Below are 27,873 nucleotides of genomic sequence, written 5' to 3'. Positions count from 1 at the left end.
GAATAGAAACTTTAAGAGTTATTAAAACTACATTACTCGTAATGACAAACAGGCGACAGAGCGTACCAATGACGATAAATAAACTTTGTTCCCCCCCGTTGTGGAAGCATTAAGATACAATCTCACTCTATAACTTCCTACAGAATTTCTGACTGTGTAATCATCTCTCGCTGCTGGCAATGACATTTTTCAAGAAACTATACGCTTGAATTCATCGACATTATTCCATCATTCTCTTCCTCCTCGGAAAGAGAAATTTTCGATTTAATCTTTATCTACTAATTAATCTTAAAGGGAAGAAGATTTATGATAAATTAATTTTACACCAGACAGTTAACTATAAGTTTCCAATTTCTGACGTTACAGGTATACCTGTCATACCTAGAAAGAGATATAATAATAATGATAACCTAATGCCTTGAGTTAAATAACATTTTGTTACAATATTCCTATAAAAACAATTAAAAATAATTCAAATACAATTTGACATTATGAACTCAACCGTGTATACCTCGTCATGTGGGTTTGTGATAACCATTTTTTGCATTGTTTGAAAAATTTATTGAATCTCAATAATATATGTTTAATCTGATTACAAAAGAGTGCACCTGTGGTGATACAAATGATCACCACAGGTGGGTAGCAAATGTCGGAACAACGAACAAAATACTTGAAGGAGAAGAGGCCGTCATCTCAAGAACAGCTAGGTGTGTTATTTTGATAGTAGGTGACGGTAGTAGCCCCGTCGTTAAAAATTGTCTCGAGCATTTCTACCTGGCTCTCTTCGAAAAACAGCTCGACGCTGTCTCAACCGTGATGTTTATCGTGCGTCCTCGTGCACCCTGGGAAATAGCAAGATGTTTCTACCTACGTCTCTTGTATCTTGTAGTAAGCATCGCTTAACGAGAAACTCGGGGAAGGAATAAGCCGTCGCTTGTTGGCACGTTGAAAACAGTTGACAGGCCTCACAAGGCTTGCTCGCTATTAAGTTTTCGAGAGAGCCGTTATCCCCTCGAGACGTACGGAGACAAAAAACTTACTAACGGGTCCGTCCGATAAAGACGATCGAGTCCTAATTTCTCTAATATAAAGGAGAACTCGTGAAAGTTGCGCGTTTCATGGCGTACATGATGCATCAGTCGTCACATAAAACGTTTCTCAAGATTATATGAATAAAATAGATGACCTATGCTACTGCTGGTTCAGCCAGATGAGTAGCGTGAAGAAACTATCAACTTCCCATCTACTTGAGTAACAACGGTCTATGCGTGTATTGTGTAGTGTAAATTTTCTTTTCACGCGTAAACCATGTAGGCGGTTAGTGACTTGTAATGACTGTACTTTCTCTTCTTCCCTCTCGGTTTTAAAGCGAGGTCTCTATTCAAGTAAGCTGAACATAACTTGTAATTCTTTTATATTTAAAAATTAATTATACTTAATTATACAAAGTGTCTTAATCTTTAGAGAAAAAAAGGATGAAATTTAATGTTTGTCACAAATTGATCTATATTGAATATTCAATTGACACAGACAAAAGGTAACATTACTAAAAGTAATATGACATTAATGTTATAATTTCGCACTCAACAATGTAATTATCATGTATCATGTGTATATTAGGTTTGTTGTTTATTTCTGCATTTTCGAACTGATGCACACAATGTAATAAATTGAAATGAAACAAATATACGTTTGTTTCACTTCAACTTATTGTGCATCAGTTCGCAAGAATGCAAGTATAAAAAGCATATATCTATTGTTAAGTGCGTAATTGTAACATTGATATAATGTTACTTTTCATTTTTTGTGTCGACATTAAGAGCTAATCTACATGTAAATTTGTAGATCTTTGCTTTTTATCATTTTTTTATTTCCTGTCTTTTGCCTTTTATCCTATTTCTTTGTTTTCATTTATACAAGATAAAAATTGATAAATATTGGAAAAGACGGAAAATATGTGATAAGAAATATAATTTTGTAATATTTACGATTATCAGTAAAACGGTACAAAAAGGCAAAATGTAAAAAAGTATGAAACAAGAAGCACATTGTAGATTACACATTAAGTATTAAGAGAGCAAAACTTTGGTATAATACTAATATAATACTAATATTGTTAATATTATTAATGTTAATTACTCCAAATTTAATTAATGTTGAGAGGTATCTGTGTACTCAGTGCTGAAAATTTTAGCGAGCATTCATGCCCAAGGTCTTGCTTGGGGATTATTTGAGTGTACTCAACGGGATGCTTTGAAACAAGGTAATGGCTGGGAATTGTGAAACGCGTACGCGAAGTGTTTTAAGGCGCCCCTTTCGTTTACGCACCCATAACAGAACAGGTGGCCACAATTGGTCTTCTCGTTTCTCTTCCCAATTACTACGTCGGCTGGTTGTCGGCTGCCGCGAAGGCTGTCGCACGCCAATTAATTTTGGGAAGCGACCCTTTAATTCTTGATATTCATTACGTTTTAACTCCATAGCTGTCACACAGTTGTCTTCAGAAAATCTCGGAAATTTACTAGCGAAATATAATTAATATTTCATATTTTTATAAAGATTGTGCATAAAAAAATAATAATGTTGACGTTTTTTTTTCTTTTAAAAATTTATATCCTTAAGACTGAATTATTTGCATATGTAATAACAAATAAAAACATGTATTTTAAGTGCTAAGCTTTTTGCGCAATTCTTTTTTTTCATCGATTAGCTTGATATTAATTAAATTCTATATTAAGTTTCTGAAGAGAAATAGGTGAATTATATAATTAATATCCTACTGTTTTAGAAATAGATATTCTATATATATATAAGATGTATATAATATATATTATGATACATACAAAACAAAAATACACAAAATAAAAAATATAGATGTAAAAGAAGTCATAGTTATTTTTCAGCTCATGCTCTCTCAACGTACGCTATGTTCATCCTTTTAAAAAATGCTAACTCTTTTCTCTCTCTCTCTCTCTCTCTCTCTCTCTCTCTCTCTCTCTCTCTTTCTGCGCGCGCGGCATGTTTTAACATTCATAAATCTCTATCTAAACTTACGAAGAGCCTAACGTTTAGAAAAGAATCTCTTTACGTTCTTACGCCTCCGAGATTAAGTGATTCAACGTGATGTAGATAATACACACCGAATGGTTGGTCTGCTATTGAAATAACACGGTGTACAGCTGTTTGACGTATATATGCCCGCGGGTATCCCTAGAGAATTCCGCGAATTGCGAGGTAACGTTATACGACAACCAATTACTGCCGGTTAATTTGTTGCATCGTCGCTCGGTAACTGTTCGCTCGCGCGCACGTGAATCACCAACCACACCGTGATATCTCCGCTTCGGCGTTTCGGGGGGAATCCTGGCGATTCGCCAACCCCTTAGGCCCTCTCTCTCTCTCTCTCTCTCTCTCTCTCTCTCTCTCTCTCGCGCGCGCGCGCGCTCTATCTGTCTTTCTCTTTCTCTCTTCCGCGTACGCGGCTTATTCCCGTAGTGTAAGGGTGTAGCTCCAATCGACCGTGGCTGATCGGACCTCTAGCGATGCCCCGTGTACTATATATCGAATGTAATGTCGGCAGGAAAACGCGTAACTCCGTGAAAGTCGCGAACGATGGCAGGGCCGGCCGGCCGGCGGATTGAGTTACCACCGAGGGCGAAAAGGGATGCCCTTTCCGGGCCACTTGTGGTTCTTCGTTCACACCTCATCCCTCCATTAACCACACGGTAAAAGGATCCCCGAAGACGCGAGTATGAACGTACATAGTGGTTCGGGAATGGTGCGATATAGCACTAAAGACGAAGGGATAAGAAGAAAGGATTAGGATGCAGAAAAGGGAAAGAATAAATTGTACGTAGAGGGGATTTGAAAGAGAGAGAGAGAGAGAAAGAGAGAAAGAAATAATGGAGGTTTCTTGAGAGTTTCTTAAACATATGTCAAACGTAATTCTTTCAATTTTTCCAATTGATTTTTCTTTCAGATAACTGGGCAATCTTGATGCTCGGCGACATTTACCTCATACATCTCTTTCGCCTGTCTTAACTGTCACGCTGATCGATCACCCTTCGTGAATGCGATATTTTTAACGTATCGAGCGACTTTCCAATTTCGTTTAACTTGAAAATTAATATTTTAACTAACGTCATTATTTATTGCAAAAAAATAGGGAATAGTATTAATTGCAATATTGCAATATGAACTTACGAATTAATTTATCTACAATATTGGTAAAATGTATGTGTGTGTGTGTGTGTGTGTGTGTGTGTGTGTGTGTGTGAGACCAGTAATCTCCCAAAACAATTTTCCAATTCAAACTATTTCTCTATTAAAAAATGATTGAAAATATTTCTCTAAGTGCTATACTTCACTCTATATAAGATACCAATACTCGAAAAAAATAAAATTGAAAAAAAAATAAGAAACAGACTCAAGAAAAAGCGTTTGGTCGATAAAGCTCAACCAACAAACTCTAGAAAGAATTGATTAGGTGCAGCAAAACGCCTCGGTTAAATTCTCACGGTAAAAGCTGAGAGTACATCGTTCTTTGCATCGTGGTAAAAACCGCACGTACACCTTCAGTTGACAGTCAGCTGAAATCAAATGTTCCACTTCGACGATCTATTCTCGCTGAAGTTTATTTAAGCGACACATACTACTATGGAATCCCTAGTGTAGCGTTTACCGTGTCTGCCGTCGTGACTTCAACGAAAGTTCGTTGCCCTTCGCGTTTCAACTCGAGCCCCGCTCTGCTCCGCTCGCCAACCAGCAGCAACGCGGAGAGACAGTTAGAAATTCTTTTGAATATTCGAAGGCTTTGTACGACCTACCGCGCGACTTATCGAGGAAAGTTGTTAGCTACAGAGGTAAAGTGGTCGACGCATTGTTACGGTCCGTGGCACATAGCAAAAGCGAATACGCGAAAGCGAAAATTCTTGACGGTCGACGATAACTACGTCAGCGTTTCGATCGCTGAGAAAGAGAGAAAGAGAAGCGTACTCGAGGCCTTCTTCGTCGCGTATACTACGCGATTGGAAAATAGAACGATCGCTGTTTCACTTCGTCGACGATGAAAAGAGATGGAGATGAATGTTGTATTTTTCTTCTTCGCGTTGTGGATTCGCAGAATAGCTGTATCTGACTTTCGAGAATCGATGATCGTCGTCGACGACGGAAAACCAACGAGCGCGATCGCGGCGTGGCGTGGCAAAAGGGAAGAAGAGCCACACCGCTCGCGGTTGCATGGAAAAGGAGCCGCCGTGGGCTAAGTGAAATGGCGCGTGCCTAGTAGATTTCACGGTGCGTTAGTTACGGGCGCTCCCTGTCGCTACCTTGCACCCCTTTTCCTCACTCCCATCCACAACCCTTCCCCGCCCAGCCGCCGCCTTCCTGTATCTCGTCCACCATTCGTTCCTCCATCCGTGATCTACTTTTTCATTGAGCGCGCTTTACGTGATGCTGCGGCGTGATGCTTCTCTTTATCGATAATAAATCGCCGACGCGAGACTGCTTTAGAACCGGCACTGACCTTGTTTAATAATAATGACAAGCGGAGCAAACTAAATCGATAAAATATTAAAGAAATCTTTAAAAATATTATTTATTAATAAAACAAAGAGAAATATTTTTTCTTGTCCAAATAATATGATATAACATCATAATGATATGGCAATTTTACTGTAAAATTTCCATTTAAGGTACTATCTTATATCTTTTTTTCTTCACATGGCACTCTTAACATTATTAATTCTTTTACATCTCATGTTTTCTTCTCTGTTCTATCAAGTAAAAAGATTTTATCATTCTACGTGTACTTCTCATTGTAATCCAGCATTCGAATATGTAATTGGCTGTCGGACATCATGATTATCTTGCACGAAGCAGTGCTACGGAAGCGCACGCGGACATTTCATTATTTTATTGCCGCATGGTAGACGATCTATCCGGTGAGTAACGAGACAATGAGACACGTGCCGCGCGTATAAATAATGGCAATTTAACCTCGGTTACGAGATACCTATCGTTCGTTTAGCCAAGCAAAAGTGCTGCAAGTTAATCGTAGGATCGATGAGGGATAAGCGGAAGGAGCAAAATCGAGTCACGATACTTTTAGCAAAAAAATAACAATAGAAAGGACTGATACAAGAATATAGAACATCTATCTTTAAGGAGATATTTCAGTTATACAACAAATAAATGCTAGAAAAATGAAATGTAAAATAATAGAATATTAATAACACTATATAAAACATGATATAAAATAAAAGTTAAAAGAAAATAAAAAATTATTAAGATAAAATTTGTTATTCATATATCGATTGACGTATGAATAACAAATAAGAAGGCTTTATTCATCTAAAAAAACGAATCTTGATAATAATTTTGTGTGAATTTTATAATTTATAAAAAATTGAAAAAATTAAAAATTGGGATATTCGTGACGTACTTCAGTAAATACATCTATCGATGGAATCATAATGTTTTGTGAATAAAATCGTTTTTTTTTTGCTTTTTGTAATACAATACAATTTCGAACTTCACCAAATATATATCACGTGTTTATATAGAACGTTTCACTAATGTACATACTCATATCTGTAATTGTATCTTTGTTTTGCGTGATTACTATCATTATCATACAAATTGAATATTGCAGGGGAATTGTTTGTCGCACAAAATCAATTTCTTAACCCGATGTGGTTTAACGGGCCGATGGTTGGTCTCATCAATATGCCTCACGATCGCTCGGATTCGTGTCGTCCGAGCGCGCGACATACCTGTCAACGTACAAAACTAATCCGGTATGCTTAAAGACCTGAAACGATAAGGCCTGCTTTTCAGGTCGCACGTTTGAAAATCCTGTTTTGACAGGGATTTACGTACTTTCGATGCGGCCTAATCTCGTCTATTTGAAAGCCTCTTCTCGGATAGAACCGTCGTTCTTCCATCCTCGTGCGTTGAGACATAACAATATTCCTACAGAACGATCGATACTTGCCTGCTAAAACGAAGAGAGAACAGATAGATAACTGGATTTTTGGTATTTCGATGTGAGTGACGTCCTTACATTTAGCACTCAAAAGAAGGCAAAGCGTCGATAATGCATTTTGATAAGTAAGAGCTTAGTCAATATCTTTTTCTTTATGGAATCTCCTTTCTCAGAATTGTTAACTCGCAAATGCAAAAGTAACAAAGTTTAAAAAAAATATATCTTACAGTTCCATTTTTAGCAGCATAAATTAACTCTTTCTGAGCTTTTTATCTTTCATTACTTCTAAGAAAAAGATAAAGAGTAAAAAGAAAAAAGATAAGTTAAAAAGATAAGTAAACCGAAATAGTTAATCTAAACAGAGAAAAATATTTTGAGATTGTTAAAAAATGTTTTCTTTGTACCAACAATAGGAAGTACAAAGCAAATTCTAATTATCAGACGAAAAATTTCGTTATCTAAAATATTTGATAGCTTTAACTGTGTCTTATCTGTACTTTTCTGGAATCTACGAAAATTCTAATTAATGTGTAACAAGACTTTTTGTCCAGTATATTTATATTAGCAGAAATGCATACATTGACATTAATCTTTGAAAAACCGTCGCTAATCAACTAACAAAATTTTGTTCAATTATATCAATCTGACTTAATTTTTTTTCTTACTACAGTTTCTCATCATGGAGAGATGCAATGTAGTCACGTTAATATTTCTTTCGTATGCGCGCGTATTACATTCGTCGTATAAGAACCTGAATTATACGTTTTAACTGTAGTTGTGGTAAACGACAATTCGCATTCGAAGTACGTCCGGCTCAGCATACGTACCGGCAATGAACGCATCTCCCTTCCGACGTCAAAAAAGCGGGAAAAGTCGTAGAAAAAATTCCATTGCTCCTGCATGTTTCGTCGGTCTCGGACCTGCCTCGCGGCATACGAAAAAAGGTTGTGGAAATGCGGCGTCGAATACTAATTCCTAACGTTCGCACGGACCAACAGACAGACAAAAGACGCGACGACGATGGGGAGAAGAACGACGCGATGCAAGTTAAGAACACGAAAGCAAAAACGAGCAACGCGTTGGAGGAGAGGAGAAAGGCGAATCGTGGCGATCACGGCTGCAATGGCGTGAATTTACATGAAAATACAAGAATTCGGTGACGATGATTTCTGCGAGCGATTCTTCTCAGCATTTTCGAGCGCTCTTCTACCTTCGACGTCGCGTCGCGTCGGCTCATTTGCTGACGACGTGACAAAGGCGTCGCGGCGCGCTGTTCCTTCGGAGTGTGCTCGTTCACTCGCGCAAGTCCGATATGTGTAATATAATGCGTTTTTTAACGAACACGCTCGCGAGCTACCACAGTGCACTTATGCACGTGATTCGTTTATCTCTTTGATGCAACGCTAATGGCGTTACTAGTAATGTGACTTCACTCTTCTCATTCTGTCGGCATTTTCGATCGCAAGATGGAGTACTACATCCGATTATACGACGTGAGATGAGTCAAGAAGCTAATTATCGTAATACTAGCAACTCTGATGTTGCGCTATATGGGATTTTGTAATCATCTTCTTTATTCCAGACTTCTTATAATATTATAATACTTCCAGACTTCTTATAATATTAATATTAAATGAAAATCGATCTTGTTTCGTTGATTCTTGTTTAATTATAACAGTATTCTGATTTTTTCCTTCATGACAATATAAAAATATCAAGTAATGTGGAACATGTTTTATAAAAGTTCGAATCACAATAGTGCATAACTATATAGTGAAACAAATATTCGAAATTGTATCAAATACTATTAAGCGCACATAATGTATTATAATAATAAGTTTACTTACAAAATCTATTTTAATATTTTCTAAAATTGTATTTTTAAAAATATTCTTCGGCAATTTTTTTTTTTTTTCAAAGAGATATTTTAAGGTTTACGATGTTCTTCGTCATTTTTTAAGTTACTTAAAAACTCACAACGTAAATGTCGAAGAAGTAAAAAAAAAAACGAAGGCATATAAAAAACGAGGCTATATAAAATATATATATATATATATATAAATGGTCATATATATAACTGGTCAAAAGATGACCAGTTTTTTCGACGCAGGATTCGTACACTACCTGAAAGATAGGAGAAAGTAGTGGCCAGCGATGGACAATACTTTGAATCATAAATGTATAACCAGTTTTTTTACAATAAAGCTTCGAATTTCGGAAAAAAAACGGCGGAAGCAAAATTGTACACCTAATATTTGATAAATATTTTAGAAAAGCATATATATTAAATGAGAAATATGTGAAAATTCGCATTTCGTTATACATATTTTATATGCTGTTCAGGTATTATCTACTATCCGTTACATATGCGCTTTTAAAGTCATTTTCGTTCCACTATAGATAAAGAATTAAATTTTTAGAAAAAACTAAGAGAGAGAAAGACTTTTATTCCTTTTTTATTCTTCCATATTTGTAATTTGAATAACGTGCATTTAATGCATTGGAATTGACTGCTACATTGACATTTGATTAAAAATGAGATACGTAATTATTACAGTTTTCTTTCAAAATAAATTTTGAAAGAAAACTATAATAATTATTGTATATGTAAACAATGATTTTAATTAATGTGTCGTGGAAACTTTTTTACAATTATCACAAACGGCCGTCATAGAGGATTGATATTTTTAAGAGAAAGATTCGAGAATCTATAATATCAACATTGGATATTTGATACTAAGTGAATAAAATAATCGATATAAGCTTAAAACATCCCTGCCCTATATATCGGAGAGTAATCACATAAAATCTGCATAATATTCACTAATTGCGCTATTTTCGCTTAAGTTCTTTATATAGTGTTTTAAAATGCTAATAACAATAATAGCATCATTATCAAATAACGGCCAATTTAATTGTTCTCTTTCTTTATTTGATTTATTCATATAAATTTGATTTATTCGTTTAAATTAACTATTATCATGATTGATGAATTAATTATTATCATTAGAATTTTCGTTGTAGGATTTTTAATTTTTCAGACATTCCGTTCCGTGTCTTAATAATAATAACAAGTGTAATAAAAATCACGTAGTGCGAAGTGAAGAGAAGATGAATGTGACGCACGTGAAATCGACAGAAGGGATCAGACGGGATTTCCACTTGGCGTCGGAGAGGATGCGACTAGGCTTGGATGGCCGATATTATACCCCCGGGCGGTAATTCGTATCGAGTTTTCCGCACAGCCCGGAAACTCGATCAGAAACGCGATCAGGATGGCGAAAGTAATCTTCGGCCACATCGAGTACGATCCTATGGTAAACAATCTGGGAGCTATATTTGTGAGTTCTCCGAGAATGAATCGTACCCCGAATTTTATTCTCATCAAGTCATACGTTCATCAATCTTTTCTCAAATAAATAATTGCTATTTAATGTTCACAACTGTTTGCGATTCAATACATCACTAATATTAATATAGGTATTTATACTGTCGTCCACAGGCTATATTTGATTTGATATCTACTTCAATATTAATTTAGGATTGAAAACTTATAATATTAATTATAAGTTAAAACTTATAATATTAAATTATAATATTAATTTAACAGTGATTTAAAGAAACTCTCTTTCATTTTTTTAGCGACATTAAATATAAATTTTTATTCATTTTTATTCATTTTTAAATGAAAAATAATTATGTAGAACGCTTAGTGATTACTCGAAACTTTTTATAGCATTGCTTATGAAATTTCTAGATAATTATTTTAATAGTAATAACAAATATATTTTCAGATCTGTACCTAGCAAAATCGTTCTTTCCGTCTGTTTTATTACTTTCTTACATTTCTCTTTTTTTTTACATATTTCTTTTTGTTCTTTCGTTTCAAATTTTAAGTATATCTCTAAATCTCTCTCATTTTAAATGCATAAGATATACACATACGTACACAAAAAAAATGCAGCCGAAAAAGATCTCGTTATAAAAGCGTGTCGGTTGTGAGTAACATGACTTTCGCTCCAACGAAATATTTTCTCGCGGCTTTGCACGTGTAAAAGCAGATCGGGATGATGAATAAAAAATGAGCCGAAACAAAGGGAAATACTCGACGACGCATTAAAATGGTACAGGGATGTCATGAAGAGCGTTAGGATTTCATCAATAGGGAGTCAAAGTATACAAGACGGACGACATATATCGGACGATAGTCAGCGCGGGTACGAAGCACAAGCGGGGACATTCCCCGACCGACAAATGGCAATTTAACACTGTCGACCGTCTCTCGGTCGATATTCGAGCGACCCTTTGACCGTCGACGTTAATGCACAGCTTGCCCTTTATTTCCTGCTGTCACACCGGCGCGGTGATACGCGGCCCCCTTCGGCATCATCGTGTTGGTTCGCCCGAGCATGCTTTCGAGCGTCCTGGCCGCCCACGCGAGAGCTACGGGATGTGCACGAAAGAGGGACCACGCCTCCTCCCTCCCGCCTAAAGGATTTAATTACGAATTAATTGTGATGTACCGCGCCGCGGCTAATTCCGCCTGGCAATTCCGCCGGTAATTCGAGGAACGCCCTGACCAGCCAATCCTTTTCCTTCCCTTCCAGGCGAGATCCTCCCTTCCGTGACGTGTTCACGCGAAATCGCGAGAAAAAACGTCGAGTTTTTTTTTACCTTTTACCTGCGCACCTCAAAGTACGCGTACTTTTCCACCTCCGCACTAGTTGCCATCTTTCCGATTTTCAGCTGGAGATTCCAGTTTATTGAACGAATCTGGCTCTCTGGCAGACGGAAAGAACTTCCGGATAATTACTGTAAATTTTGATCAATATTTTAAACTTCATTTTCCTTTGATTTAAAAAAAAAATTTTTTTTTTTAGAAAGAGTACAAAGCAATACAGAAAAACAACAATTTTAGCAATAATAACACAGCCACACAAAAAATTTTTTTAATCCGGAAATTGGACCATAGTATTCTTGTATTTTGACGCTTTGAAACCGAATCTGATATCCAAATTGCTCCATCACGTCACGATTGTTTTTTTATCGAGAAAAAGTAGCTCGATTTTCCCGCATTTTTAATCTACTACTAGTTTACATATTAACTTTATAATCTTGCATATTATCGCTGAATTTACTTGCTCTCTTTTACCTCAGCTTGCATATTAAAAACCAGGTCATAAATGGTTTTTAAATTCTGAAAAATCAAATTATTTTTCGTTAATAAAGAGAGTGACGTAATGAAGCAATTTGGATACCAGATTCGGTTATAGAACGTTAAAATATACATAAAAATGCCATGTTCTAATCTTCGGATCAAACTGAACTTCATTTTGTGTGCTTGTATAATCGACCTCCGACAGAAGGCCTGTTGATCTTCAGCGGAACACTAGTCAAAAGAAGGCACTGTGTCTAGATTCAAAGAAATATAATCAAGTTTTCTGCGAGAGCGCGAGTTCATTCGCGCGAAGACAAAGATAAAATCAATCAGCAAAAGTGTATTATCCGGTATAACGCTAATGAATGAGCGGAGGCGGAACAAATTTGAATTGTAGATATACAAGTGAGAGATTTTAGATACTTATTGCATGACGTACGGCAATGTAGACAGAACGGAATATTCTTTGTTATTATGATTCGAAGAGTAAGAATAACATAAGCACACAAAATAAAATTTAATGTTTGGTCGGGAAATTAGATACTATTCTAGTATTCTTATGTATTTTAATACACTTAAAACCGAATCAGAAATTGCTTTATTACATTAGTTTTTCAACGAAAAATAATTTGACCCTCTAATTTTTAGAGCCATTTATGGTTTGATATTTTATATGCAAGCTAAGATAAAAAGAGAGAAAATAAGTTCAATGATAATTTTATATGCAAGCTCATAAAATTAATATACAAGCTAATAATTAAAAAATTGAGCTATTTTCGACAAAAAAATTGTGACGTGATGAAATAATTCAGAAATCGAATTCCATTTCAGAGCGTCATAATATATATAAGAATATCATGGTCTTATCATCGAATCAAAAATTTTTTTGTGTGTAATTTGCGCGAACAATTCGTGTATTACTAAACTTTTAATATATAATGATTTTTCGGTCTTTTACTACACTTAGGTCATTCGTGTATTGAGTTAGTTTTATCACTTTTTACAAATATACAAAAATTATATAATTAAATAATTCTTACATATATTTTAACATCCTTAGAAAGTATTTGTATAATTATATATTTAAAAAATTGTATGTAAATGTGCGCGCGCGCGCGTATGTGTGTGTGTGTGTGTTATAACTAATTACTTGGTGTTGCTAATATTTCAAAGAAAAGAAATGCGCAGGACACGAATAATTTAATCGTGTGTACTAATTGTAAGAGTTAAATATTCATGATTTGTAGCGTTGATTTTAAATAAATCGTAAATAGAGCTGCAAAGGCGTGCAACATCGAGATTGAAATCTCACTAATCTGATTGAGCCCGATTATGCTATTTGCACGCGTGTTAATGGACTTTTCTCATTAATCATTTTAATTAACAGCGATTAGATTGGATGGATTATCACTATGTATAATTTACATTTGTACATTATAACTGCATGTATATTTTTTTTATAACAAATGTATATCGTTAATATATGCAACATGAAGTAAAATCGTCCTCCGTTTGTATCAACTAGCCGATCCTATCAACTTTGTGATGCGAAGTTGAAGATAAGACACAGCCATCTCTCCTTGTCAAAACGGAAACGAGAATTTTGTCAAGATGAATATCTATGTTCCTTTTAATTGCTATGGAAGACATTTATCTTCCTTACGAGATAGTCTTGTTTCGAGGTAACGATCGAAGCGCATCTAACAAATCATCCGGTGAGATAATTTGATCGCGTAGCAACCAGTTAATTCCGATAACATGTTATAACGGTTAAAAACACCGCGGATTCTACATATCTTCTCACCTGGCAGTCGGTTCCGATTAGATTACGTCGTGCAACGTTGGCGAGCTTCTTGGACGCGTGATTCTCCAGTAATGCCTATCTTCGTCGTTCCGTGCACGTATTGTCTACTGATAATGTATTGTCTACTGATAATGTATCGACGTAACATGAAATTATCACACTGATTATCGGTTCACTATTCAGTTCATTGACGTCACACGTCGAACAATCATACGGACGAATGCTTTTCTCATGTATTTTTGCTCTCTTCCAACTCTCTATTCCGCTGCGTTTGTCGCGGCCATCTTCATCGACATCACAGTCCGTGTAACTTCGATACGATTTTCCTCTCAAATAAATTCTAGTCCCGGCCCATCACGTTCTATTCATCTTAGTCACTTCTTGATAGAAAATCGCGCTCTGGCGTGTCTGGATCATTTGCTATTGCCTTAAATCGTCACGCCACTTCGACGAAGTCACCCGTGCGACAAGACTTATGTATTTCCACTCGAATTTCCACTCGATGTTCAGAACGTAAGATAAGAAAGATCACCGGAAATCGATTTATCTTTTTTCGAATTCTCCAGACGAAGTCATTTTCGATGCGTGTTTGCACCGATTATCTAATGGAATTTGTCGCGGTCGAAAACCGAATGCGAGTCTTATAATGATTCAGTAGTTTACGTATGCTATCGCGCGCGTCTTCCCACGTGACGACGTTCTGGTTGACGGTTTCGTAGACTCACGATAAATGTACGCGCCGCTCGGTGACGCTCGCTTTTATCCAACGCTCGCGTCGGCTGCGCGCGTCCGCGTGCCGTCACTCTTTCTGACTCTTCTCCCCCATTTCGACGCGGGCGGCGTCGCGCTTCTCGCTTATCATTGCGAATTTTCCACCGACCAGGGTTCCGTCGCGAGCGCGTGCGTGCCTCCGTGATTGCGCGACAACGCGACGCTTCGCAATCCGCTAGGAAGATATCGCAAAATTTTTATATTGCCACCCATGAGATTGTCCGCTATAGATATCTTTGTCATGTTCCTATATTGCTAATATACCAGGACACTAATGTGAAATTATAACTCATAATTCGCTGGTTGAAGATAAGAATAATGTGATTGCTAAAGAGATAATATATTAGATAAATTTAAAAAAATTACAATATATTGAAAATAATAAAATTTGTTGAAAATGCTTAAAAAATAATAAGAGATTAGAGTTATAACAAGCGATTAATATAATAATCTTATCCAAGGAACTGACACGGAAATTATCGGAAATATCCAGTATTGATTTTGATAGTCTTTGTAATGAGCGAAACTATTGCAAATGAGAAGAGATTATTTAAAGTTATTTAAAGAAGAGACAAAATTAATAATAACGTTCTTATCCAACAATCTGAAACCTCCTCTGAAACTGTGGAAATGTTAGTTAATGGATTTTGATAAGCATTGGATATGTCATAGAACAGTAAATTTACAGTAAACAGTAACATTTACAGTAAACAGTAAACTACAGTAGAACAGGGTACAAGGTACAAGAATTGAAGCAATTCTTAAAAAATAATGGATTTTTTCATTTTCAAAACATTTTCAAAAAAATGTAAATACAACATACCATTAAATTTTTGTACAAACATTATTTCATTTTTCTATTATTTTTTTATGTTCTACATTTGTACAACATATCCAAAGTCCATAAAAATATCGATAAGAATTCCGACAATTCTTTCGCCCATTAGATCTTTATATTTATTATCTTTATATTTATATCCACTTTTATATCCATTAGGTCTTTTTCTCTTGTCTTGATGTATTCTTCCTGCTCTAAATATATAATTATTTTTTAAACATTGTATAATAATTCTGTATTTTGCTTTAAGCGTTACAGATAATTTATAATCCAATTGTACGAGAAGAGGAATTTTTAATAAAGATTGTATGCAATCGTATATATTGCCGTTTATAATAGAAGTCGCGTAAGCAGACTCTTATCCTGCTTTGAAGAACCAATCGACCAGACATTCTCGCAAAAACGAGAGCCTATAATTAAGATATTAATAACTTTCGAGTATAGTCGTTATTTATGTCGATAATCGAGAACCAGTTCATGGAATCTTGGAGTACAGAATGTGAACATTGAAAATTCTCAATCGAAGATCTTGGATCAAAAAAAAAAATAAAGCATAATCAACAAAAATTATCTTCTCCAAATAAAATCAAACAAAATATATAGATAATCTAATAGAATAAGTAAGCATGAAGAAATCGTAAACCACATTGAGTTATAGCTTCGCTAATTATTTCGAAAAATCATTCAAATGTCATAACTTTGATTATTATGAATGTAATCAACTTGCAACTTGTCGTCATATTGCTGGGATTATTTGCGACGATAATATCACTCTTCAGCGACCGGATTGTATCTTTCCAGACGCGAGAGAACTCGATACAACATTACTCCGGATGATAATGACGCTCGTAATTCTCGACGATAGTGGTTGCTGTCGTGGTCGCAGTCGCCAAACGACGCCTCTCAGAACTGAGACTGCGCAAGTTACGATCCTCGTCACGGATATTTAGCCTTACTTGTAACGGATATTAACAAATAGTTGACTTGCTGAAACCGGCTCGACAGGTAGTAAAAGTTGAACAGACACACAGCATGCAAAGTTTATTTAAATTGGATTATTTGAAAACCTTAATCACTGGCGTCTTTTCGCAAGAAATAACGCGATTATATTGGATGAAGGATTAACTCGTCAAGTTACAATATTATTACTAGATTTCTACATCAGTAGAGTTTACACGGAATGTTTGATTGTTTTTTAGCTAATTGGGTAGGTCTGACACAACTTCCTTCTTTATAAAGATTTGTACTTATAATAGTATAAATATTATAAATAAATATAATAATTATTTGTACTCCTTTCCTAAGGATAATCAACAAAAATTTCAAGAATTATTAGTTTAATGAATTAAAAATTTAATGTAAATGAAATATAAAAAAATGTTTAGCACGAGCTAATATAATAAGTGTACGTTATCATTTCAAAGTTTGGAGTCTCTTTTGAAATTTTGAAAAGAAAATTCAATTACCTTTATTTACTAACATTGTAAATTTATTAACAATGTAACATTATGAAAGTTTATATTGTTTTAATCATAAATTTTATTCAATTATACCTTTATTTACTAACACTGTAAATATAACATTGTGAAAGTTTATGTTGTTTCAATCATAAATTTTATTCCAATAGTGTACATTGAAAAAAAAGAAAAGTTTTTTTTTTAATAAAAATAATTACATCTGTGAAGAATCATGTTCTTACCTAAAAATTATAGAATGCTCCAAACTTTTGAACTAATTATAATCTGGATCTTTTCATTGTGCAAAGGAAATGAATAAAGAGGATGAAATTCGATGGAGTATTAATTACCGACGGTCTTTTCCTCGACCGAATCATGCACAGAAGGCGAGATCAGGCGAATACTCATAAAATCAATGAATTCGCTCCGTCCCGGCGAGGAGGCGCCAAGCATCTCTTTGCCTTAATGTGAAGCAGCGTTCCTTTATCATACAGACTTTTCTCCTTTCCTTCGTTCGCGCTTCGCATACAAGGATTATAATGCGCGTCGCGGCGCGTCTTTCCGATGTGTTTTAGCTCTTCTTCATCGGCTTTCCATCTCTTCTGCCAAAAAAGAGGGAATTATGAAAAAAGAGAATAAGAGGAAGAGCATGAGTAGCTCGAAGGTAATCAAAGGGATGGGCGCGCGCGCGTTCGCGAGTGTTTGCGCCCCTTCGGCTGCCTCTCGAAATGCATACGCACGGGAGCGTTGCCGAACAATCGTTTTGGTGGCTTTGAAGTTTTCCGCCGCGCAGCTCCGTTGGTTCTCTTGAAGTTCGTATGCATTGCGCTCATAGCGAGAAAGAACGCCGATGACAACAGGGGAGATAGATCCTCGCACTCTGCTACTCATGTACGTACCCACATTCGTCTTCCCTTACTTTTCCCGTCTACTTCTTTCAAGTACAAAAGATGCAGCGATAATGTCATCGAATGCTGCTGACAAAATGAAATCCAGATAGGGAATCCTGAAGAGGCTAATTACAGTATTTTTTTCTTGAAGATTCGTACGATGGTCATCGTAGCCAGATGATGGTACCTACTTTGACTTTTCCCTTTGTACGCGCGACAATGCACGCTAAAGAGAGAGTCAAGAGGCGACGAAGCTTTGACAATGTGCGCACTCTCTCTCATTCTCTCATCTCTTTTTTTTTTTTTTTCATATACGCGCGTCTAATCAACTGAAAGAAAGTTCTTCCTATTCGTGCCTTTTCGATTGTCTCTATCGTTCCTTTTGCGGATTTTCCGTTTTCAATGATTCTCCGTTGTTGAATGTTCTTTTACTCTTTCTCTTTCTCTCCCTACTCCAGATTCCTCACTCTCATTCGCAATTCTTCCCTATTCTTTGTCTTTTTTTCTCTTTGTCTTCTCATGTCAGAAAGCGAGTTTTGCTTCCGATGCTATGTATGCAGAATAGTTCACGAAAGTGCCCACTTATTGTCCCCTAGTTTGAGTTAAGTACAGCTTTGATGACGACGAAGTAATTAGTTCGTATTATACTTTGTGACATCGTGCAGAATGGTCGGTCAGAAAGCGAAAAAGAAAGCCTTTCTCTCTTTCGGCCTCTCAACGTTACCCTCATCCGTAGCTTTTTTTCTTTTTTCGAATCCTATCATGAATTTGGCTGCGCTCTTCATTTACTCGATGACAACTCTCATATACATATACAATGAACGTAATCCACTTTACTCTTTCCTCTCTTCTTTTTTCCATCTACTCATCGTTTGCACGATAATTTTCATACAAATGGATGAGTAAAACGGAAAGTAACGATCACTCGGCCGAAAAGTCTTTGTTGTTGACGAATGATGGTCGAGTGAGCGGCATAAAGTTTGCTCGCAGGAACAAAAGAAAAAAAAATCACGATGAAACCTTAATGAGTGCGTTTGTTTTTTTTTTTTTTTTTATGAATTCGTAATTCTCGAGCATTGCGATGGTAAGAGGGAAATATTTCTCGATCTCATCGAGGCCATCACGAGGAGAAACCCGATCCTCAAAGACGACGCGCACGACTTTTGTTCGCGCATCGACGAGCGCGCAGAAATAATTTTGTTTTTTTTTTTTTTTAATGCGAAATGTTCTCGTTAACGTCGAAACAGAGTAGTCGAAGCTGATATTTGGACGAGGGAAAATCCTCAAAGACATCACGCGGCCTAATTTTCCGACAGAAGGAGCATCCTTGCTTTGATGCGTTGGGACTCCAACTTTCGCTAAAGCTTTCCCTCTTTCCCTCTTTATTCGCATCGTTACCATTCGTTAAGTTTGCCTGGCGGATTTCTTCTTAGGAGAAGACCCGGAGAGATTGCGTTGATAAGTCGCGACAGTGATTTCCGCACTGTAAATCACGCTGTAGCGCTGAAGAGAGCTTATTTGTGATAAAAAGAAGAATCTTGTTTTATGTTACACATATGAATTCATTTATCCATCATATTTAATCAGAAGAGAAAAAGTTAAAAAAAAAAAGCTAAGATAGAAAATGGGTCGACAGTAATGATGACTGAAACGAATCGAAGTTGAGTTTGCTCGAAGGGAGACAAATATTCTCTCGAGGTTTTTGTGAGAGCAAGCATCAAAGAGATCTCTACGTTGCTGCTTTCTCATAACTGTCCGCCTGGAAGACAAGTGTAGATAGATAGATGAAAAAAAGACTGAGTAGGAACAACTGTAGATAACGTTACGCTGATGATTCTTTAAAAATGGTATGTAACTTCATCATAGCTATACCATAATTCTTATATTTCCGACTGACAGGTTTATGTAATTTTTCTTCACTTTATATATGGAAAGATTTTGTTGAAATATCTAAAAATGTAATTAGATGAAGATCCTAAAATAATTTTGTTGGAGCGTCAAAAATATACTGTTAAATTCATATCAAATTATACCCAATAGAGTTTTTAATTCAATAGAGTTATTAATAGAGTTATTATTTTTAATCATTTCTATACGTCGCTATTAATTCTACTCAATATGTCGTTAATTTAACTAAAATGAAATTAAACAATTTAATTCAAGAAAAAATATTAAATTTGATTCAAATTTAGTTACTTTCTAAACGCATACACTAATATAGACGTTTATTTTGATACTAAGAAAGAAAAATGGATTGATTATGATTGACATATTTTGATATAGATGGAAATTTATAATGTTATTTAATTCAAGGGATTGAGTTACTATTGCTCCTTTAATATTTAACAATGTAATTGTGTAGGAAGCTACACAAGAGATGATTGCTAGAATGTCAAAACTTTTTGCAGCATTGTTTATCATGCTTGAATTTCCCATATAATTATTCTGATGGTCCAATCAAATTATTTTTCAAATCTGCCTCTATCTAAATTTTATAAATATTTCAACAAAAAATTCTTTCCATGTTAAGCATTCGTAAACAACACTTGAACTACGTAGGAACGAATTTATCTGTGAACTATTTTGCCATCGTTAAGTTAGCGAGGCGGGCATTGTGAATGCATGCGAGTGTAATAGAACCGCGATGTTTCTCTGGTGTGAGCAAGAGCATCTATATGACTCGGGTTTTACGCGATATATAAGGGCTTGATAGGGTCCCCTCTTGCTTGGTTTCGTTTCTATACTTCTCTCATACGACGCGATGCGTCGCGACGCGGTGCGGCGCGGAGTGATGTCGATGAATTCTTTGATCCGCTGTAATTAGTTGGTAGTGAGCAATGCAACCGTCCGCCGTTGCCGTCACAGCGTAAATAACAGTAGCTACTATCGGTGGTGGCAAGGCAAGATACGGTGAAAGAGTCGATGGACGGCGCATGGAAGAAGGGTAGCGAAAATGTTTTAATGACGATCAAAGTAGTCCGACTGTGCTCTATGCTGAGGGTTCCTGCCAGAGACGAGACAAAAAAAATTTTGCTGCTCCAGAAAGGTGTATATATGTATTATATGTGTATATGTATATATATAATTATTTAGAGGAATTGATTTAAAAAAAAGAGACAAGAAAGGAATCATGCTCTAGCATATCTAGCATATGTGAATTCATCATATCTATACATATGAACCTACTTATTTTATATTTTTCTAATTTTAATTTTTAGAACCAGAAAATGATAAAGAATAAGTCAATCTATAATATCCATTTTTATCAACATGATCCTCTTCTATTGGTTATTTTTATCAATATTGATTAACTTTAATCTTTCATGTTTATTTCTACTAATGTAGCCTTATCTCAGTTTAATGTGATTCTTATTTTTTTCTAATTTAAAAAATTCAAATTTTTCTGATTCTGAGTTAAATCGAGATTAAAATTAAATACATTGATAGAAATAGACTTAAGAAATTAAAGTTAATCTGTATTGATGGAAATGAATAATAGAAAAAGATAATTTTAATAAAAACGCTGCTAATATTCAGCAAACTGCAATTTGTCCAAGTACTTATAATTCAATGAATTTTGATTTCGGCCACTTCTGATTTTGGCCTCCTACTTGCCATACACGTGCACAAGGCACGCCCCTGGCTGCTACATTGAGAAAATACTTCCAAAGGAAAGATCTTTTAAGTCCAACCCCCCCATTTCTATTCCTTCTCCTGTAACGCTATCATCATTGACGATGGCGAACAATATAGTGAACGAACACCGCATTGCTATGTATTTCGTTGTTAAATAGATTCCTCATGTAGAGAATTAGGTTCATGAATATTATTCATTAATTAAATGTATGTATTTCGATATATTGGATTATTATACATAGCAAATTATTATTATTATATATAGCAAATCTGATTTTGCGTTCTTAATGTTATCCATATATTATAATTATTATAATTATTACATTATTAATGAAACATGAAACAAACATTATTAATTATTGATAATCTCAATCGTGCTTTTCCACCTGAATAAATTTGCAACTTCCTACGAAATTCACAGATATTTAACATAAAAAGAAAAGAAGAGTTTAGAATTTAGAAAAAATAATATTCTTGAGCGTAATACGCGTCAGTGGCAAAGCGCGTTTGTGAGGCGCTTGTTGAGAGCACTTCGTGCTCTTAAAGTACCGTCATCGTTCTTGTCGTCGCCGCGATGCAAGCATTCTGTGATGCTGGCGGATTACGAAGATTCAAGCGTCTCGAGAGCAGGAATTTAATGCATCCATGTAGAATCCGAGTGCGAATAATTCAAACGCCATTCGAATTTCTAGAAATCAATTCTGAAAACAATTTTGGTTTTATACGCATAGCTCGCGATCCACTTTCAAATAATCAGCATTGTTACTCATATAAATAGAATCTACAAATGATACGCATCTTCCTATAACATGACATTCAATGCCGAAAACATTTCTACGATATAATGCATATTCCATTTATATAATTAAATCTTATTATTGTTGTCGTTCATTTTACAGAAGCATTAAAACGTCTAATCAATGAAAGACCTGAGACTTTTGCATGATATGTTTAAAAGTACGTAAAGTGAATTGTGATTCTATGATATATACATCAATCTTTAAATGATAATATACTGTTTGATAAAAAAACAAACATTTTCTTTCTTAGTATTTAAATATTTCAATGTAAATTTGTAGTTATACACATATCCAATTCTGCAAACCATGCGCCGAAATATTTTTTAGTCTTGAAACACAGTCGTGAACAAAACTAGAGTAGTAATAATTGACCATCAATTTAATATGTGATATTACTCTTCTAAAAAAAATTCGGCTCGTGGTTTGCATTGGATATATATCTATATAAATTACACTGAAATATTTAAGTACTGAAATCCGTTTTGACCGAAAATCGGATTGTTTTTTTTAATTAATCGATTTATTCTCGTTGGTTTAATTTCAAGTTATTATAATATATCCTCATATTTTTGCACAAAACCTTGCAAACTAATTATTAATGTGTTTTACTAATTTTAAGTTAAGACTAATTTTAAGTTATACCTATATTATTCTCATACTAATTATTAGCATATTATTACAGTCTTACTTATTATTCTATTTTCCCATTTCAGTTGGAAATACGATAATCCTAATGCAAGACACGTACTTATAAGTGGCTCAGTACAATTCCAATACAATTCCAAGTCTGATTCACTACGCCGTCATGTTTCCTAGTCTCTACTCCTTGTTCGACGATTATGATGAGGTTACATCCCTATGCAAGCGAAGCGATCAGACCGCTATAAACGGCTTTCCCTCTTGACGCACCGAAAAGCGATGTAACCGCGATCGATTCGTTACAGCGAGTGGCCGCGCCATGCCGCCATGAATTCCGACGAAGTTCCCAAGGTCCAACCCCAGGCCCTATGTCGCATTAATGCATCGAAACGTAGTTACAGTTTCGTAACTCTATTTTGAGGGACGCGTAACGTTGCACACCCCCGATTTTCGTAATATTCCGCGGTGCGCAGATAACTATGAGAACCTGACCGGCTAGCTCGACGATGATGGGGAACGTCGACGTTCGTCGACGTCGGCGTCGACGCGAAATCGAATGTGAAGTGCGTCTGGTTGTTTCGCATAACGGGAAAATCATGATTCTCATCCTTCTCTTCATTCTATGTCTCTGTCTCTCACTTCGACATCGAGAGCTTTCTGTTCTAACTCGCTTAAAGTCAACTTAATTAAGCCTATTGTAAATGGGCGGCTATTTTAAATATTGATAAACAATGGCGCGGGAAATACTTTAGTGCAAAAAAGTCGCGAAGCATGTAATTAGTTTGGATAGATATACACGTTTATTTTTCGTATGTACATTACATTTTATGTAATAATATATAATGCATTATATACAGTAGAAACTGATGAACGATTATAGTAAGTTAATAGCTATAAGGTTTGAAAGGTAATGCTATCTTTCGGTCTCTTTAGCGAAATTAGAATGTCACGAAGCAACTACAAAAGTTGCCCGTCTGGAGTATTAATGCGACGCAATCGGAAGAACCTGTTATGATTTATTAATGGACAGAGTGCTTCGCTTAGGCATTATGTGTCATGGGGGCGACTATACGTCGGACGATTACGACCGGCTGTTACATTCCCATCTACCATCAGATCACTATATTGTCCGTCCACGCACGCCTGGCACGTATTTTTTCCTCTTGATTAATTTTCACTAGAAAATTAATCGCTTCCAAAGAAAGAGAGAGGGAGGAGGGGGGGAATTTGTTGTCGGCCGTATGTTGGTGGTAGTTGGCACACGCGGTCCTGTAGATTCTGCTTAGCCAGTTGTCGCGCATGCATGACGCGATCACGCACGCAAAAGAAGAAAAGAGAGAGAGAGAGAGAGAGAGACAGATAGACGAGGACACGCACGGGAATATAGAGAGGCGGGGGAACGATAAGAGAGGCTGAACAGAAGGTTGGTTGGGGGGCGCGCGTATACGAACCCCACGAAATATTGATTGACATCCGGGTGACAGATTTCACTGGCCACACACCCCTTTGGTCTTCAACTGGCAGCGTATACCGAGCCGAACGCGTTCGAGTACCACCTCCTCCTTCCTATACTCTTTGTCATGCTGATTTGTTGCCAACCACGTAGAGGTGCTCAACTGTGCCTGTCTGTTGGAGATCGATTTCGCTTGATAACGGTAAATGAAGTTTACAAGTTCAATGCACGTTTCATCATTCTGATTCGATTGGTGCATCGTTGTTCCCGTTTCCCTCTTGTACTTTCGTCATCCGACTGTTTTGCTACATTCGCAACGAGCTTACGGGAAATTGCGAGAGATTACCTCGTCGGATTGTGGTTGTTTTACCAGCACTCGCCGTTCTGTCGGTGAGACGAGAACACCGGATATGCGGATCTCGACACCGCGCGTGATTGTTTGTCAGGCACTTGACGAGCGTCTAATAACGTACAATTAGCACGTCGTATATAATTACGATTAAATGCCAGCCGGGAATTATCATTTCCGACTAAACGCTTTGATAAACAAATTCCGAGGAGCTCATACCGAACCGAACACCGGCGAATCTCGTGTTCCTCACGTTCATCGCCGTCGCTCGTTATCGTGTAGGGTTTCTATTTGCTGTTGAGTTAGACAGGTGTAGCCACGGCCAAGGTGCATAATAATGCCATTATGGACGAACTTTTACCGTTATCGATACTCGGAACGCCTGCGCCTGCAGCATTGACATATCGATAGAAAATCTATACGATGCGATATTAATCTTTTGGCTACTATGATTTCCCTCTGATCGCTCTTGTATTACCTGGAACCAGCTGACATTAAAGATGTCGATAGCATACCTATTCTTTGAAAGTTATAATTGAATTCATGCGATGATATGTTAACATTCTATATTACCTAGAGATAAATTGATTTCGTTGAATTTCGATTAAAATCATGAAAATATCATCTTTTAAACTTTGATGAAATATTTTTTATGTAAACTAAAAAATATAAATTTTTTATTTTGTACAAAATATTTCTGCGAGTTTGACATACGTTTTTAATTAAAAACAAATAGTATATATGTATATATGTATGATGCATGATGAATTGTGCATATATGTATGATGCATGATTCAAGTACATTGCAGAAAGAAAACGGATAGTCGTTGAGCGAGCTTCGAAGTGGCAAACAAAGAGCTATGTGACAAAGATAGACGAAAATGACGGAGACGATATGCGATTCTTGTTGATCGCGGGATGCTGATTGCTCGAACGGAGGAGCCAATTGAAGATGTGACAACGACTCGACGCTTCTGAATCATGTCACATGTCAAATGAGTGACTCGGAAACTGTCAACCGGCCCAATTACGTCTTCATATGAATAGCCGACTCACAGAACCATCGTCCCACGCGCAACGATGCTCAATAAGTCAACAGATTCGGCATAACCAACAAAATGATCAGATCGCTTGTTATTACGAGTCATACAGGCGTGTACTTTCACACACATTCGGTTTTTCTGATACAATCTAATTTTATAGTTGAGTTATATGTTAAGTAAAATTGTAGAAACGAATTTAATAAAATTATTAAATTATTGTTAAATCATTATGTCATTTTTCCTCTATTAATTAAGACTAAAATATATTGGCGTATGTGGCTTTCGTAGATTGCAAAGAAAGATTTACGATCTTTACAAAACTGTGTGAAAAATCTAAAATTTAGAATTAAATTTAAAAAAATGTTCGATGTATTAATAATTATAAAAAAATTGTTATGACCAATAAAATAAAAACAAGTAAAATTCTGTATGAAACGTAATTTCACAAATAATACAAAATTTTATTCTTTTTTACATCATCTCTAAAGAATCTAGAAAGTAAAATATTGAAAATTTGGTTACCATTTCGTCTTCCAGACAAGTCTCACTCGTAATTATTTCATTAAATTCCAGTGGTGTGTTAACCCGCAAGGGTTGCGAGTGTAAGCCGCGGTAACCCTCCCGCGTAACATATCGCAAATATTGGTCCATTACGAGATCACAATGCTCTCTCACCTCATATGTGCTATGCATAGCGTTAACCTCAAAAGAGCTTCTCATTGGCGATTGTTGAACAGGGCATCTCGCGCTATCAATGCGAATATTATGTAAAATTCAATTGAATGAACCGATGAAATTAACTCGATCAAATTAAAATGGAATATGACAACGATAATGTCATGTAAAAGTGGATAAAAATGTAAACTGAAAAATACGCACGAGATCATTGCGCCATTTGCCTTATCAAAGTATCAATTATTAAATTAATAAAAAGCTAATAAAAGATCGATTATTTCTATATAATTGGAACGCGATATTATTTAATTATTTAATTTCGCGATTGATATATTTAATATTTGCGAGAAGTATTTAATCAAACATTAATCGAGAAAACTTCTTTGTAACAGATAGACGGAATGGTAGATAGAAATATATACTGTATTTTTGTATAGTGCTTATTTTTTATCTTTATTTTCTTTTTTCATTTTTCTATGTATAATAGAGGATCATCTATATTTAACAGTGATCTATTTACTTATAAAATTTATGTTTCGATATCAATATTGGATCACTTAATAACGGTAACATTTTAAGATTAACAAAGGAAGAAGTTTCATAATATACATTATTCTTCTTTTTATCCATTTTGTTACATTAATTAAATAAAAAATGAACAAAACAGGGTAGATCTAATCCTACTTTTTCAAATGAAAATTTATCTTACCACAGAAAGGTTGCTATGATGAAATAATTTATAAAATCTTGTTTGTTCTTAATCCTGCTAATCTGTTCAGGTCTATTTGATCCATAATGTAATTTATTTTCTTCGTCTCTGTTAATATAAGATCTTTCTCCTGTACTTTTTTTTCTTAAGTCTTTTAATCACATTGATTCAAATAATATGATCATATATTTGTTTAACAAACCAACAAGGGTTAATATGATTTTTTTCTATTTAATCTCACATATAAGTGTTTTATATAAGTGTTTTATAAAGCGAAATAAAACATATATATTGAGAAAATAAATAAAAAATGACACAACATACTCGCCACAATTTACGGACAGATGAGATTCACATCAAATGTCGCGAATATCATGAATGGCCCTGCTGTCTCCCACACGAGCAGTTCCTAAATTTATTATTGGAGAGCGAATGGAACATAATTGAGACGCATATGTAAAATGCACATGTGCCTCCCACGCCCACGTTATAAACGCCTCCGTGTCTCCTGCTGTCAACATACTAAAACTGTACCTCCTCTTTACTTTATAGTCAAACGTCAAAGATATAATTAATGGCGCACTATTGACATAAAATAATAATAGGGTAAGCTCTTATTAATTTTGCACGTGTACTACTCAAATCCGCTCGGGGGCAAGATCCGAA

General features: G+C 35.7%; 1 protein-coding gene across 1 annotated transcript in view; it reads right to left on the bottom strand.

Moving 5' to 3' along the window:
* Positions 1 to 14,502, bottom strand: part of LOC108690578 (frizzled-2) — a 64,714-nt gene extending 50,212 nt beyond the window's left edge. The window contains exon 1 of the mRNA XM_018197952.1: positions 13,948 to 14,502. The gene's annotated coding sequence lies outside the window, so the exon portion shown is untranslated. The remainder of the gene's footprint in view (positions 1 to 13,947) is intronic.
* Between the last annotated feature and the right edge of the window lie 13,371 nt (positions 14,503 to 27,873).

This window comes from Atta colombica, unplaced genomic scaffold, assembly GCF_001594045.1.
Source record: "Atta colombica isolate Treedump-2 unplaced genomic scaffold, Acol1.0 scaffold33, whole genome shotgun sequence".
NCBI classification, from domain to species: Eukaryota; Metazoa; Arthropoda; class Insecta; order Hymenoptera; family Formicidae; genus Atta; species Atta colombica.
The sequence above is the reverse complement of the archived record's forward strand: the minus strand, read 5'-3'. Positions and strand labels throughout refer to the sequence as shown.